The sequence below is a fragment of the Psammomys obesus genome, unplaced genomic scaffold (assembly GCF_907164565.1).
Source record: "Psammomys obesus unplaced genomic scaffold, mPsaObe1.curated_primary_1811, whole genome shotgun sequence".
NCBI classification, from domain to species: domain Eukaryota; kingdom Metazoa; phylum Chordata; class Mammalia; order Rodentia; family Muridae; genus Psammomys; species Psammomys obesus.
The window spans coordinates 23,284,520-23,299,727 of NW_026596039.1; the positions used below are offsets into that span (position 1 = coordinate 23,284,520).

The window sequence follows — 15,208 nt, forward strand, 5'->3', positions numbered from 1 at the left end:
ATTATTGGTAAATTTTAGATCTCAAAGGCTCACAGATATTATTGGTACATTTTAGATCTCAAAGGCTCACAGATATTAATAAATCAAGTTACAATGATGCAACTGTGACCCACCTAAACCCCCCCAGTCCAAGAGAGCAGGGTTATACGGCCCAAGGCAGACATTCCTAATGGAGGCTACACTTTCTTGGGGCCAAACTTTACCTCTAGAAAGACAGAACTTTAAAAGTCTAAAGGCACAAAGTAAGTGTGAAGACACTTCCCTTTTCATTTTTTTTTTCCCCCAAGACAGAGTTTCTGTGTAAAGCCTTTCTATACCAGGCTGGCCTCGAGCTTCAGAGGTCTGCTATCTGTCTCCCGAGGGCTGGGATTAAAGGTCTGTGCCACCACCACTGCCCTCCCTTTTCTACCCTAATTCCTTTTCAAAAAGTTTGCTTCTAGAGTCATGCATGGGGAACTCAAAAAGTGGTGTTATTCACTAGTCCAATTCTTCCATCAAACATTGTAATATCTGGCCATTATTTGAACGATTTTTTTTTTGTCTTTATTTCTAATCTAACACTTGCTATACTCTGTTAATTTGCTAGATAACATCTTGTAGTTAGGTGGTGTGGCATTCATTATTTGAACTTTTGGTGTTTCATTTAAAAATTTTTATTACATTTTAATTCAGAGTGTATGTGTTGGCACATATATGCCATGATATATGGCACATATATACCATGTAGAGGTCAGAGGATAACTTCAGTTCTCTCCTTCTAGCATATGGTTTCCAGGGACCAAGCCTAAAAAGCCAGTGCCTAGTCCATCTGGATGAATATCCTGTGCATCTTTTAGGCTGTAACTCACCCTTTTCTCCTGAAATATTTAACATGCTACTGATCCTACTTCAGATATTATTCTTCCTTTAAAGAAGTTCTATTTGGGTCTCTTTTTATAAATAGCTTCCATTCTCCTTGGCATGTTCACGTTTTCTTCTGGTCTCTTAAATATATGGAGTACAATTGTAATAGCTGTCTTAATGTCTATATCTGATAATTGTGACATATTTGTGTCTCCCTTTTTACTGGTTGATTTTTGACCTTGCTAAGGATCACATTTTTCTGCCTTTTCACATGCCTGATAATTTTATGTTAAGTAGTGTATTTTTCCAAATTAATTGTGAATATATTTATCTTATATTTAACTTCAGTTAACTTCAGTGAAATATTCAATAATATATTCCATTTTAAAAAACATGTACTATTCATAGTAAAAATGAATGAAAATACCCTCACTGTATTTTACCCTCTAAAGTCAAGTGTACAGCACAGTATTTGTTACATATAAGCACAACGGTGCACAAGCCTTTTATTCTTGTATAACCTAGCCCTGGGCAAGTACTGCTTTATTTCTGACCATTTTAAATGGCCATTATATGGTGGGGGGGGGGGCAAAGCATCTATTCAATTTTAAAAATAAGGTTCCAAATCCATTTCACGAGTGTTCTGACATTGAGAATAATGTCAGAACCTCCTAAGGGCTCTCACATTGGGAATATACCCACTGATGTTGTATACTGAATAAGTTTGCAGTGGTGATAAAAGTCTTGAGAACAGAAACTTCTTGATTACTAATTACGGAATCTCAGAAACAAGAGAGTGAAAAAACTGACAAAGTAAACAGAGAACAAGGGTTATGGTATAAAAACACCACAATGTATACCAATATAAAGACTATAGAAGTTTCAGAAGAGAAAGGGGCAGAGACTGTGTAAAAAAAAAAAATATAGCTTCGCATCTCCCAAATTTGTTGAAAGATGAATAGAAACATTCAAGAAACACTATGAACTTCATACAAGATAAACTCAAAGCTCAGCCAACACTATGCAAAGCAGAGATGAACTATGGCCTAACAACTCTACTTCAACCTACTCCCCAAAGAACTAAAATATAGTTGCATCTGTACACCCACACTGACAGCGTAACTCATATGTCCAATGATGGATGGATACATGTGGCAAATTCATACAGTGGGGTATCCTTTATTCTTGATTAAGAAGAAGAAAATTCCAACATATGCTATAAAATAGATCAATTTTAAAGACATTATACTAAGTGAAATATGTTGCATACAGAAAACAAATACTGGTATGACTTAAAATAGTTATAATGAAATAATTAGAAAGTCACAAAGAGACAGAGGAATAATGGTTGCCAGGGAAGTTTCTGAGGACTTATTTTAATGGGCATAAAATTACAAACTGAAAAACTGTGGAGATAGATACTGTTTAGAATGTACTTAATACCTCTGAACTGTACATCTAAAAATTGGCTAAGACAGCAAATTTCATGTCATACATATTTCAACACACACATAAAAATAGATGCAACAAATGTACATCAAAATAAGACTTAATCTTAGAAGTCAGCTTTAATGATTTAGTTTACAGACAAAAAGACTAAGAGTTTATTTGCTCAACCATGTTCGTAGCAGCTTTATTTGTAATAGCCAGAATCTGGAAACAACCCAGATGTCCCTCAACTGAGGAATGGATACAGAAATTGTGGTACATTTACACAATGGAATAATACTCAGCAATTAAAAGCAAGGAAATCATGAAATTTGCAGGCAAATGGTAGGATCTAGAAATGATCATCCTGAGTAAGGTAACCCAGAAGCAGAAAGACACACATGATATATATTCACTTATAAGTTGATATTAGACATATCGGATAAATATACTAAAATCTGTACACCTAAAGAAGCTATACAAGAAGGAGGACCCTGGGTAAGATGTTCAATCCTCACTCAGAAAGGCAAACAGGACAGACATTGGAAGAGGGAGAAATAGGAAACAGGACAGGAGCCTACCAGAGGGCCTTTGAAAGACTCTACATAGCAAGATGCTGAGACTCATAGCCAAACTTTGGGCAGAGTGCAGGGAATCTTATAAAAGAAGGGGGTGATAGAAAGACCTGGAGGGGACAGGTCCTCCACAAGGAGAGCAAGAGAACCAAAAAATCTGGGCACAGGGGTCTTTTCTGAGACTGATACTCCAACCAAGGACCATGCAAGGACCATAACCTAGAACTCCTGCAGAGATGTAGCCCATGGCAGCTCAGTCTCTAAGTGGGTTCCCTAGTAATGGGAACAGGGACTGTCTCTAACATGAACTTAGTGGCTGGCTCTTTGATCACCTCCCCCTGAGGGGGGGGAGCAGCCTTACCAGGCCACATAGGAAGACTATGAAAGACAGTCCCGATGAGACCTGATAGGCTAGGGTCATAGGGAAGGGGAGGAGGTCCTCCCCTATCAGTCGACTTGGGGAGGGGCATGGGAGGAGATGAAGGAGGGAGGAGATTGGGAGGGAATGAGAGAGGGGGCTACAGCTGGGATACAAAGTGAATAAACTATAATTTATAAAAAAATAATTAAAAAAATAAAAAATAAGCAAATAAACCTTTCATCCTATAAATTATATATAAGATTATGAAATTACATATATACATATATATACACATACACACACACACACACACATATATAAAATAAGAGTTTAGTGGTTCAAAGTCATACAACTAGCTGGGTACAGAGGCTCACACATGTAATCCCAGCACTCAGGGAGGCAGAGGCAGGTGGATTTCTATGAGTTCGAGGCCAGCCTGTTCTAGAAAGTTAAGTCCAGGTCAGGCAAGGCTACAAAGAGAAACCCTGTCTCAACACACACACGCACACCAAAGTCATACAATTAGTCTGGTTGCAGTAACTTTTAGATTCAAGTCTCCAGAACCCCAAGGCTGTGCTTGCCTTTGTAACTTATCCCCTGTGCTGATCTACCTGAAACACAAGAAGGAATAAACAAATATATTCAAATGTTTTTTATACCACTCACAGTCTATAATCTACTTTATCCTAGAATGTTTTAAAATACTATTAAGTCATTGGACTGCTTCTTTATTATTTTGGGCTTTTTCTTTACCAAATGTCAATGAACAATGTCAAGTTTTAAGGAAAAGGTCTATGTAGGCTGATGGTTCCTATACCCCAAGAAAGTTTCTCATACAATTTTGTCATTCTTGAAATATCTTCTGTTTACTGATTTGAAGATAATATGCTAGAAATAATTAAGTAATCCTTGGTATGTAGATTAATTTGTATTAAATGTACTACATATACCACTAGTAAAATAAAAATGCTAGTAAGTAAATATAATTTTATATAAAGCCATTAAAGTTTAGCATTACTACAGAATAAAATAGTTACTATAAAGATGGTCTAATCACTGTAGTTTATTGATCTACTATAAAAGGAGTTTATTGATGAAACAGTTTTCTTGTAAACTAATCATGCATCAGAAAATACTTACGTCTGTTTTACTATTAGCTGAAATTCAGAAAATCAACATGTGCTCAGTAACTCTATAATAGTCCAGTGAAATGCTTATAGAAATGATACTCAGTGATCTGGAGCAGAGGCCTGCCTGCCGCCATACCACAGGATACATGCAGAGGACACCCAAAGGCCCGCCTGCTGCTGTGCCAGACAGCACCATCAAAAAAGACATCCAGAGGCCAGCCTGCAGGCATGCCACACAGCCTGGGTGGACAGAGGATATCCAGAGGCCCACCTATCAGTGGCTTGCACACAGTGGGAGCCACTACAATGTGCAAGTATGTGGTGGACAGATGGAAGACAAAGAGAAGCCAAAAAGTTTGAGCACTATGAAGAGAAGAATGGAGAAATGAGAATGGAGAGGAATAGCTTGTTGTGAGTAGCCTGCTACTTGAGGCCATGGTAAAATCCCATCCATGCTGCCACCAAGGGCCATGTCTGTGTCTGTAGCTATGCAGCAGCAGGAGTCTATGTCAATGTGAGTGGTTCATTTTACCACTAAAAACCTGGTCTAGTCTGTCGCCTGGGATCACGGTCAAAGGGCTGTACAGAGCTGGCCCCACCCCTCACTGGACATAGGCATTCGGGAGAGCTGGCCCCACCCCTCACTGGCTGTAGCAGTGTGTCCTGTACCTCGCTTTGACCTGGACCTCACAGTAGAGCAGGCCCTGATGATGAAGGCACAGGTGAGTCAAACCAGAGGGTTTGAGAGCAGGAAAGTTGGCCCATCCCCTTGACGGGTGCAGCACTTGGGAGCGTAGCCACAGGACTGAGAAGCACAGGTGTGCTGGTTCTGGTGATATGGGTGCACAAGAACTGGCTAGCTGACCAACTCAACTACTGCCCAGGCCCAGAACTAGGGCTTTGAGTTAGCCCACCCAGACATTTAGCTCAACTATGAACTGCTGGAGCATATGAAGAGATTAGTCCTGCAGATCCAAAGCTGCAGGAGCTCCACGACAAAGAACAACAACAGGATATCCAGGAGGAGTCCTGGTGAGGAGCCAGTATTGACAGTTGTAGCTAGAGGCCTCGAACCATATTAATTACTCACTGCAATAAATATCTCCAAGTAAAGGTGGGTGGGCAAAAGGATATATTGTGGGTCTCACTGTGACACACTACAGCTTCCTCAATGAAAAAAAAAATTTTATTGTTTTTTTTCATTTTCTTTTGGGCAGGAGGTTACAAGGGTGGAAGGTGGATATGAAGGGACCAGGAGATGAATGGAGTTGGGGTGCATGTGAAACTTACAAAGAATCAATAAGGTTTTTAAAAATAGAAATGATACTTAATATTTACAAAACAAACCATTAGATAACTACAAATGCTTTAAATTTTCACCTTTCTTTCTTTAAAAGTTTAAATTTTATTTTTCTAAAAACAAAGCAAACACAAATATCACACACAAACCTATTATAAACCAAACATCCTCTCAGGCTTGGTATCAGTCATATCCAGTGGTTTGGTTTTTTTTTTTTTTTGTTTGTTTTTTTTTTTTTTACAGCTGAAGATTACAAAAAGTTCATTTTTAATAAATTACCCAAAATGAGTTCCCCCTTCAGATTTTGGTGTCAAAAACAGATTATTTCTTTAATAGAGGTTGGAAAGTCATTTGAATTTTCACATAAATTATTATATGATTTTCCTTTTTTTCTTTAGTCTTTTAGATTGTTGAGAAACAGAACACATTTCTCACAGATTTTTTGGACTCCAAATTTAATTTCTTCTAATGTCTCTAAACATTCATAATTTTAGGAATCACTTTAAATTAGATCTAGTACCCAATATTATCAAAGTCTATGTGCTGAAGTCCCTTTTGTAAACTAGCACAGTACTTTCCTGAAACTTCCATAAATCTTCCCCACAAGTCACCCCCATATTATTCACACACTACCTGTTACAATACAAATGCTTTGCTTGTAGTTGTTATACTGCATTGTTTAGGGAATTGCCACAAGGAAATGAAGTTTACATAGTTTTTCACAGAAACATCTTTGAGTTGATGTTGGCCGAATCCACCAATACAAAATTTACTGAGATGGAGGGCCAACCACATTAGGTTTATTCACACTTTAGTGGGAAATGTTAATTCTTATTTTAGCTGCTAGATGATTTTGTTGTATAGCCCAGGCTAGCCTTGAACTGGTAATCCTTCTGCCTTAGCCTCTCAAGTAACCTACAATGCATTACAATAGCTGGCTCACTAATATTTTATATTAGGATATTTTTATTTAAAACTTCATATGCTGTAAATTACTTACTTTATTGGGTAGCTATTAATAAAAATCATCATTCTTTCAAAGTCTCACTAGTTCTATTTCAACTTACTAGGTAAAGCAAAACACAATATAAATTTCTTTTTTGAACAGGAATAAAACCAGCATTACATAAACTTTTAGCTTTGAAAACAAAGAGCTCCATTGAGAAATAAGTACTTGTATGCAACTATTGACAGTAGTGAGTCTGTTTTAAAAAGCCAGTTATTTCAGAAGATACGTATTTCTTTTTATGTTTAATTCATTTATTGTTCATGTGTGGGTTTTTCTTTTTCTTTCTTTTTTTTTTTTTTTTGAGATCGAGTTTCTCTGTGTAGACCTGACTGGCCTGGAACTCACTCTGTAGACCAGACTGGCCTCAAACTCAGAGATCTATGTGTTCTGCCTCTACCTCACCTAACTAGAAAAACTAGTACTTCAAAGGATCTCCACTTCAAGATGCTGGGCTTGGCACAAGGACTTAAGACACTTACATGTACATTTAAAGTTAAAGTAATGAACTCGGCAGTAAAGTGTTAAGGAAGCTACAGACAATAGCTAATGAGTGGATATTGTTATGTTCTAATAAAACATTACTTACTACAAAAAGTGGCCAGGCTGTGGGACAATTTGATGACTTGTGCCCTAAGTAAACATTTCTTTTCAATATATTATAATTACATCTTCCTGTTTCCTTTGTATATGACAGTTGCTATAAGAAACACTAGTCATGTAAATGGTAAAAGACTCCCACTAACCACTTTCCACTGACAGGATCTCATGTTTTCCCGTGGGGCCTCCAACCTGCCAAGTAGCTGAGGATGACGTTGAATTTCTGATCCTCCTGCCTCTGTCTCCCACGTTAGGAGATTCCAGGTGTCCCGCCCCAACACCTGGTTTAAGTGGTGTGAGGGATGGAACCTAGGGCTTTGTGTGTGCTAAGCAAGCATAAAATGTTTTAGGAAGTCATAAAAATGTTTTTTAGACTCAGAAACAAAAATGTGTTAATGAAATAAACATGAAAACATGTCTGTAGTACAATTATATTCTATTAAATAATCTTACCTTAATCAAATGAAAGAATCAAAATCCTAGCACATTCTGGCTTCAATTCAAAAACTATTTGAATCAAAACTTCAGTTTCTTCTTGTTAAATTCCTAAAATAAAATGAAAAACCTTTAAGCAAGGTTCTGGTTGCAGATGAAATGTAGCAAATACAACACTCCAACTGTCCCACCAACTGAATGTAGCTCCAAGACCTGGATAAAATGCCTAGAAAAGAATTCATGGGAACCTTGAAAAGTAAATGGCAATAGGTAGATCCTGTAAAAAGCTCAGAATGCAAAGCATCATTTTAGAATGGCCATCAAGTTGTTCTCCTCTGGTACCATCCAGCCTAACGTGCATAAAACCCAAATGAAAAGTTTGTTCCAGCAGTGACTGGAAAGGTGGGTCTCTCCTGCTCACTCCTCCCTGCCCCTCTCTACCCCTCTCCTCTTTCTTCTCCATTCGGTAGGCCCAGCCACCTGTGGGGGCAAGGAGCAAGGGAACTTTGCTTCTCATCAGAACTGCTCTGCAGTTCCAAGAGAATACTTACATGGGTCCACCCCGGTCCCCTTCTATATCCTCCCGCTGCTTAGTCCTAAAGATGAGCACAGCTCCAGGGAGTACATCTACTTTTTCTTTTCCTTTCTTTCTTATGGGCGTGCATCTTAACAAATAACGCTTCACCTTTCTGGTCAGAGACTGGAAGAGGGGAGCCCAAAGACCACTCAAGAGTACAAAAAACAGGGAGACCAACACTACAGCAAAATACTATCCTGTAGGTGCACTCTGACATATGATGGATTGCAGACTGACAACCCACCCGAATGTTGAAAACACCCTACAAGATGCATAGCACACCTAGCCTACTGAACAGCATGCCTAGTCTACATGCCCTCAAAGTCTTCTAATTCAAAGCCTGTTCAAAATGAAGTGCTGAGTAGCTTGTATAATGTACTGATCATTACACTGACAGTGAAAACCCAGAAAACATGGATGGTTTGCTTTATTCTGTCACAAAGTTGAGATGATTCTAAGTCTAACCATCAAAAATAGAGGCCTGTTTGGACTGGATGATAAATCAGCACACTGATATAAATGCCCAAGGGGAAGAAAAACAAACAAAAACTTCCTAAGAGAATTCCTAATAATATACATCCATATGCTTTGCCCATAATATAAAATTTCCCATAATATAAAACTGCCCAGCCTGAGTATGGGCTGAATTCAGTAATTTATTTCCGAAGGTTAGAATACAGAAAGACAAAAATACTTCACCGTGGATAAACTGAGCAAGCACTACCTTCTGCAAGTAAAAGCAGTGCCTTCATTTACTCCCAGAAAGAGTCAAAGGATGCTTTGCTTCTGTGTTGCTAGTTTCTAAAACCTGCAGTTTAATCATGAGTAAAGTGCCAGACAAAGCACATGAAATGCATTCTACAGAACACACTGGCCAGGAGTCAAGGCCATGTAAAGCAAAGACAGGAAACTGTCACAGACTATAGGAGACATTCCACAAAAATCATGTGGAATCTTGGACTAGGAGGAAACTACTGAGGAGTGAGTTTGAAACTCAAAGTTGCTGTCAACTTCTGTAACTAACTAAAGCCAAACAGACGAGCACACCTGTGAGGGATTTTTTTTCTAGACTGGCTCATTTGAGGCTCAGAACACCCACCTTACATATGGGACACATTTTCTGGTGGTAGCCTACAGAAAAGACATGGAAAAGGGAAGCTATTGCTTTTTGCTTGCCCTCACTCTTCCTGGCAAATTCATTCTTTGACTGGCATTAGAGTCCACTTCCTCAGGATTCCAGTGTATACTGAAGACCAGCTGAGACATTAAGCTTCCTAGACCAAACTATTATTGCATTCTTGGACTTTCTATCAGGAGACAACCATTGTTGGACTAGCAGAATTACAGCCTGTAACGGACTCTAATAAATCCTGTGTGTGTATTCATTCTATCAGTTCTGTTTCTCTAGAGAACCCTGACTAATTTAGCAAATATGAGGGAACAATGTTAGTTTTATGCTGCTAATAAAATTTTGCCTGGTTTAGTGGTATATACCTGTAATTCCAGTTACTTGTGAGGCTGAGATGGGAAGATTCCAACTTTCAGGCCTGACAGGACTGTATAGTGAAATCCTGTCTCAAAGACAAAAGCAATCTCCCCTGGAAGCCCCCAGCTCTTTCTGAAGAACCCTGACTTCAGGGCGGGGCGGGCCGTCATAGACAAAGTGCTTCTGTGCAAGCATGAGGGCAGAGTTTGGAGCCCTAGAAAAAGCTAGTGTGATCCAAGTGCTTGGGGGCTGACAGGCAGGGAAAGGAGGCCCTGGGATCTTATGGCCAGACGATCTACCTGAAAGCCATTGAGAATGGCTGGCTCTAGGGGCAATGAGAGGTTTGTCTTCAAAAGAAAGGCAGAGAGAAACAGAGGAAGATACCTACCACAGAGCGCTGGCCCTCACATGAACGTGCTCTGGCAAATTCATTCACCTCCCACCCCTACATACACTCCTAACTTAGAATCAGCAGAAAATGGGGGGGGGGGGGGTAGGTGTGATTATACAGAGAACATTCTGAAAATGAAAAACAATATTTCATTTACTTTTTATTATTAGGGAAAATCAAAAGTTTATGATCAAGGAAAGTAAAATATTTGAATAATTAGGGTGAGGGAAATCAAGCAGATTAAGTAGGAAAAGAGATTTCACAAGTAATTCCACTCTTGTTTATCTTACCTCCACTAAGGAAGCAGCACTACAGGCTTCCAGTAAGTGGTTATTAATTACTCATATGTGGTCATAAAACATCAGTGTCCACCTTTAGAATAATGAGATAAAATTAAACACAATGTCTCAGAGACTTTATCATTTAAATCTTCTGATTACTGTTTACCCTAGTTACTATTTTTAAAATAATATCCAGCCAACTTCTATTTAAGGCAAGCTCAGTTCTCTACTGCTGCTGGCATCAGCAACAATTTCAAACAGCCACTCTTTACTCTTGCACTCGCACTAACTTCAAATGGAAGACAAAAGAATCTGTAAGGAACAGCTCTCACGCTAAGGCCTTCTGTTCTAATACACATTCAATTAGAAATAAAATGGCATGCTTCGATAATTTATGTTTGCTCCAGAAGCACATGATGGGGGAAATGATTTACATTGGTTATTGAAGCCTTTCCAGCCAAAGCTATCTCCAGTTGTTATTTGTGAAAATTCAACAAGATCAGTTTGGCTTCAACATCATTCAAACAGTTCCTACGAGAAAGCCATGTGCTTACTATTTCACATAATCTCACTAGACGCTTGATTTACTTTTTAAAAGGCTGATTTATAACCAAATCAGACTTACAAAACTGCAAGACACCTGCCAGGAAGCTTCTGCCAGGTTGGTACATCTTGGCTGTCTCTTTGTGGCACTGGACATATTTATGTAGCTCCTACATTTTGATGTTCAGAATCAGAGATTTTTCTCCCTTCTCCAAAGAATCAAGAAAACCTCAATCATTTTTTTTTTCTTTCTTCCTTTTCCTTTGTTGTTTAGGACCCATGACACCAAACTCCTCTTTGTTTTTAGAGCTTATAGTAATGCCAGCATATAATAGCCATTTGAACACTTCTTTTATTTAGTTAAGTAACAAACATTTAATAAGATAAATAAATAAAGACAAATTCCTATGATCATGGAAATTACTGTGAGTAAATACAGTTGGCCGTTACAAGATGCAAAAGGCAATGGGAAAGAAGGTCAACACACAGTTGTTTAGTGTGTGCTATGACCTCATCTGTGGTTGCATAACTCAAGTGGAGTCACAAAAACTTTGGCAACAGTGAAAGGTTCCTGCATGTGCAATAACCAAAGCTTGATTCAAAACCCAATAAGCAATGAGCCCAGAGTGTTTCTGGTAGTGTTCTCAGTGATGGTTCTGAAAACACAACTCACATGCAATGCCAATACAAACTGACTCAAACAGCAAAGCTCAGATTTTAATCCATTATACTATAAATTGTAGTAGTTTAAATGTACATAAAAAATTTCCTGCTCTTACAAAAACACAATGGTTTAATTATGGAAATCAAAGAATTTTGGTATTTTTCTGTCATTTCTCAGCATGTCAGCATCAAATTAGTATATCTTTGTGTTGCACTGGCCTAAAATATTTTATTTAAAAATTGTTGTTTGAACATACTGTCTTGAGGTTTGTTTTTTTTTTAATTGTTAAATATATTTCAGAATGGGAGTATACAAATTTTCCAGTAACTTCTGAAATGAACCTAAACATACTTTTGCCATTTTGTGGCAAATATTTATGTGAAGTAATGTTCTCTCACCACTGACAATTATAAAATCAAAATACTGATCAACTCTGAAAAAAGGTAAAGATGCTCAATGCCCTACAGTGTCAAATGTTTAGACCAGATTTAATTTTTATAGGAAAAATATACATCTCATTAGTATGCAAATTTTCTTTAATTTTTAATAAATAACAAAATTATATGTAAACCAAGGAATTGTTTTAAAATAAATACATGTATATCATTAAATATTTGATTTGTACATATTTTAAATGCCTATATACCCAGAGTCTCATAAGTATTTTTGTCAAGAAGGGGTCATAAGTGGAAAAATTAAGCAGCTCTGAGGGACAGTAAGTTGAGGTTGCCAGATAAGTGCTTTGTACCATACGACTTTGTACCATAAGAATCTAAATTGGGGAGACTAAATGGTAGTATCCAAAAACAGTGTTCCTCTGTCATTATCACTGTTACCACAATATTCTACTCTTCTTCAGTTCAATTAAAGATAAGAATTTTTACACATGAATTAAACTGAACAGGATACCATAGTTTCTTAGCTACTGAGGTACTAAAAAAGGAGTTCCTAGAAAACAGTATTTCACAGGCACTTTTTAAAGATGACAGTACATTAAACCACCTGCCTCGATCAAAATGAAGGCAGCTATTGCCTTCCTTCACCGAGCTAATACCTTAACAGTAACACAATCTGCATCAAAGGAAATCCAATGAGTTTTCTACCCAGTATTCCTGAAGTCCCTCTTTCAGAAATGAAGCTCTGTATCTACTTCTTTTAGTTACAAGGAGTCAGGCTGTTATGAACTTATCCACAGGGCTGAAGAGACACCTTAGCCGATAAAGCACTTGCTTTAATCTGAGTTCAGTCCCCAGAGCCCATATAACAGAAAATGGGGCCTGCTGAGATATGCTTGTAATTGCTGTACGTGGGAGACAAACAGGTGGATCTCTGAGGCTTGGTGGCCAGCTAACCTCATCTACTTGGTAAGGTCCAGGCTAGTGAGAGGCTGTCTCAGAACACGAAGTGGATGGCTAGATAATGACACAGAGGTTGACACAGACACAGGCACATGCTACGTTATCATACAACAGTTATATAACTGCATGAACTATAACTACCTGTAACTATTAACAATGTTAAACTGCAAAAGAATCAAGAAGGGATTTAAGATAAAGAGCTTAGTTTGTACCAAAATTAAGAAAGAACCTTATGCCTTAAAGGCTTCATGTGACACTTACACATTTATATATTGTAGAGCAAACTTGCTTTATATTTAGCTATTTGCTGACAGCTCTGATAAAAAAAAAAAAAAAAAAAAAAAAAAAAAAGTTCTGAAATGGCCACATTTGAAATTAACGCCTGGGTAGATTATCTATAAATCTCATATATCTATATTTACTCCAATCCATTACTAAAGTTCTACACTACCACTTTAGGAGCACTGAAAAAGACTCAGAATAACTCCCTTAGAAGTCTTGGAACAGCTAATGAGAATTCTGTAATTTCCTCTCAGAGGTAAATGGCAGCTTAGAGTACAGTGGGGAACTAACGAGTGATGTTGCTAGATGTTGAATGGGAGAAAGAGGATTTGCTATTTTGTACAGGAATAATTATTTGTAGAACTACTGTGTGTAGAATTACATTTGCATAGATGAGTGTGTTAACTATGTATATCAGGCTAACCTTGAACTAAGATATTTGCCTATCTTTACCCACCAAATTTTGGTATAAAAGGTGTGTGCTACCACATAGACTAATCTGCTACTCTTAAGTCTTTCACTTCACACTCCCACATCTATCTTTTAGAAAGGAAAAAATTGAAACCAAAATAAAAAACTTGTTTAAAAGAACAAGATGTCAGGACAAACTGGAACCCCAGAACTCTGGAGGCTGGGGCAACCTAGGCTATAATGAGATCCAGTCTCAAAGGGGAGAGAGTAAGGGAAGGAAGGAGTGGGAAGGGGCCTGGGGAGAGCAGATGAGAAGGGAAAGCACACCACAAATCAATCATAGTTAGCATTTTAGTCACAATATTTTGTTTGCAGAGAGGTTACACCACACCGCAAGCATTTCGTTCTTAACACAGAAGCAAGAACTATATTATTAAAGAATCTTGTTAAAGATTAGAATTGATTTATGTTCAAAGTTAGAGCTTTTGTTTCTAAGTCTGGAACTACCCCTTTGCCATTTTGTATTTATATACTTGCTCTAAAATATTAACAACCTCACAAACAGTCTGTTTAACAGTAATTAAAATTATCTAGTTAACACAACAGCAAAACCTGCCACAACACAGATGGCAGAAGACTTTCTCTTTTCCTCACCAGTGTCAAAAAACTTCTATTTCATGATTAAGAAATCTGCACACAGTATTTACAAAATACAAACTGGCAATAGAATTGTTTTCTTAGGGCATTGTGTACAGCAAAATTCTTGGTTATTTCTTAACATAAAGATTTTTCTTATGGCACTGGTCAAACCCAGCCAAATATGAGATTAAAGAATCAGAATGGACAGAGTCTATACTGTTCATTTGACTCAGGTCTGTAATGCACACTAATTCCCTGAAAAGCATGTTCCTAAACTCTGTTGCAAACTGGAACCATCTCAGCAGCACTTGAATATCTCAATGTGCAAACAGCACCCCAAAATCAGGTCTGAGTAGGAGACAGGGATGAATATTCTTAAAATTCCTAAGCAGTTACATATGGCTCATTCCTCACAATTTATAATATCGGGAGGCTTGGCATCTGGCACTGGTTCTGCCACTAGCAAGCTTGGATACATCTGTGTGTGACTACTTCCTCATCTGGAAAGTTATTTCTAATATTTAACATGCTGTGAGTCTAGGATGATGTTCTTTAGTTCTCCTACAAAGACTGAACTGACTTCAAGATACAAACTATGCCAAGGAGGTGGGCGACAGTAACAAGAAACAGTTGGAATCTGTGGTCCGTTAAGAGCTTGGTTTTATAAGGAAAGATTATTTTACAGTATATATCAAGTTCAGCTATACTTCAACTGCAGAGATTTTTATATATCCACCTCCTTCATAGTCATAAAATTGTATCTATGTTGGAAATGTCTGAAAACTTGAATCATCTTAATATATAACAATCTTTCAAATTTCTATAAAAGCATCTATATATTTTCTGGTTTTAATAGCTTTCCTACTTTTGTTGAGCTCTTAAAGATATAATTTTAACT

The 15,208-nt window shown here is 37.7% G+C and overlaps 1 protein-coding gene across 6 annotated transcripts in view; it reads right to left on the reverse strand.

Annotated features, from left to right (window-relative positions):
* The window catches only part of Glce (glucuronic acid epimerase), a 73,147-nt gene that overhangs the window by 26,495 nt on the left and 31,444 nt on the right, over nucleotides 1–15,208 (reverse strand). For 5 of the 6 annotated variants that reach the window (XM_055622222.1, XM_055622220.1, XM_055622218.1 and 2 more), the window contains one exon: nucleotides 7,697–7,789. The gene's annotated coding sequence lies outside the window, so the exon portion shown is untranslated. Of the gene's footprint in view, nucleotides 1–7,696; nucleotides 7,790–10,422; nucleotides 10,505–15,208 lie in introns of all 6 variants that reach the window. The other variant, XM_055622219.1, reaches the window with a different exon arrangement.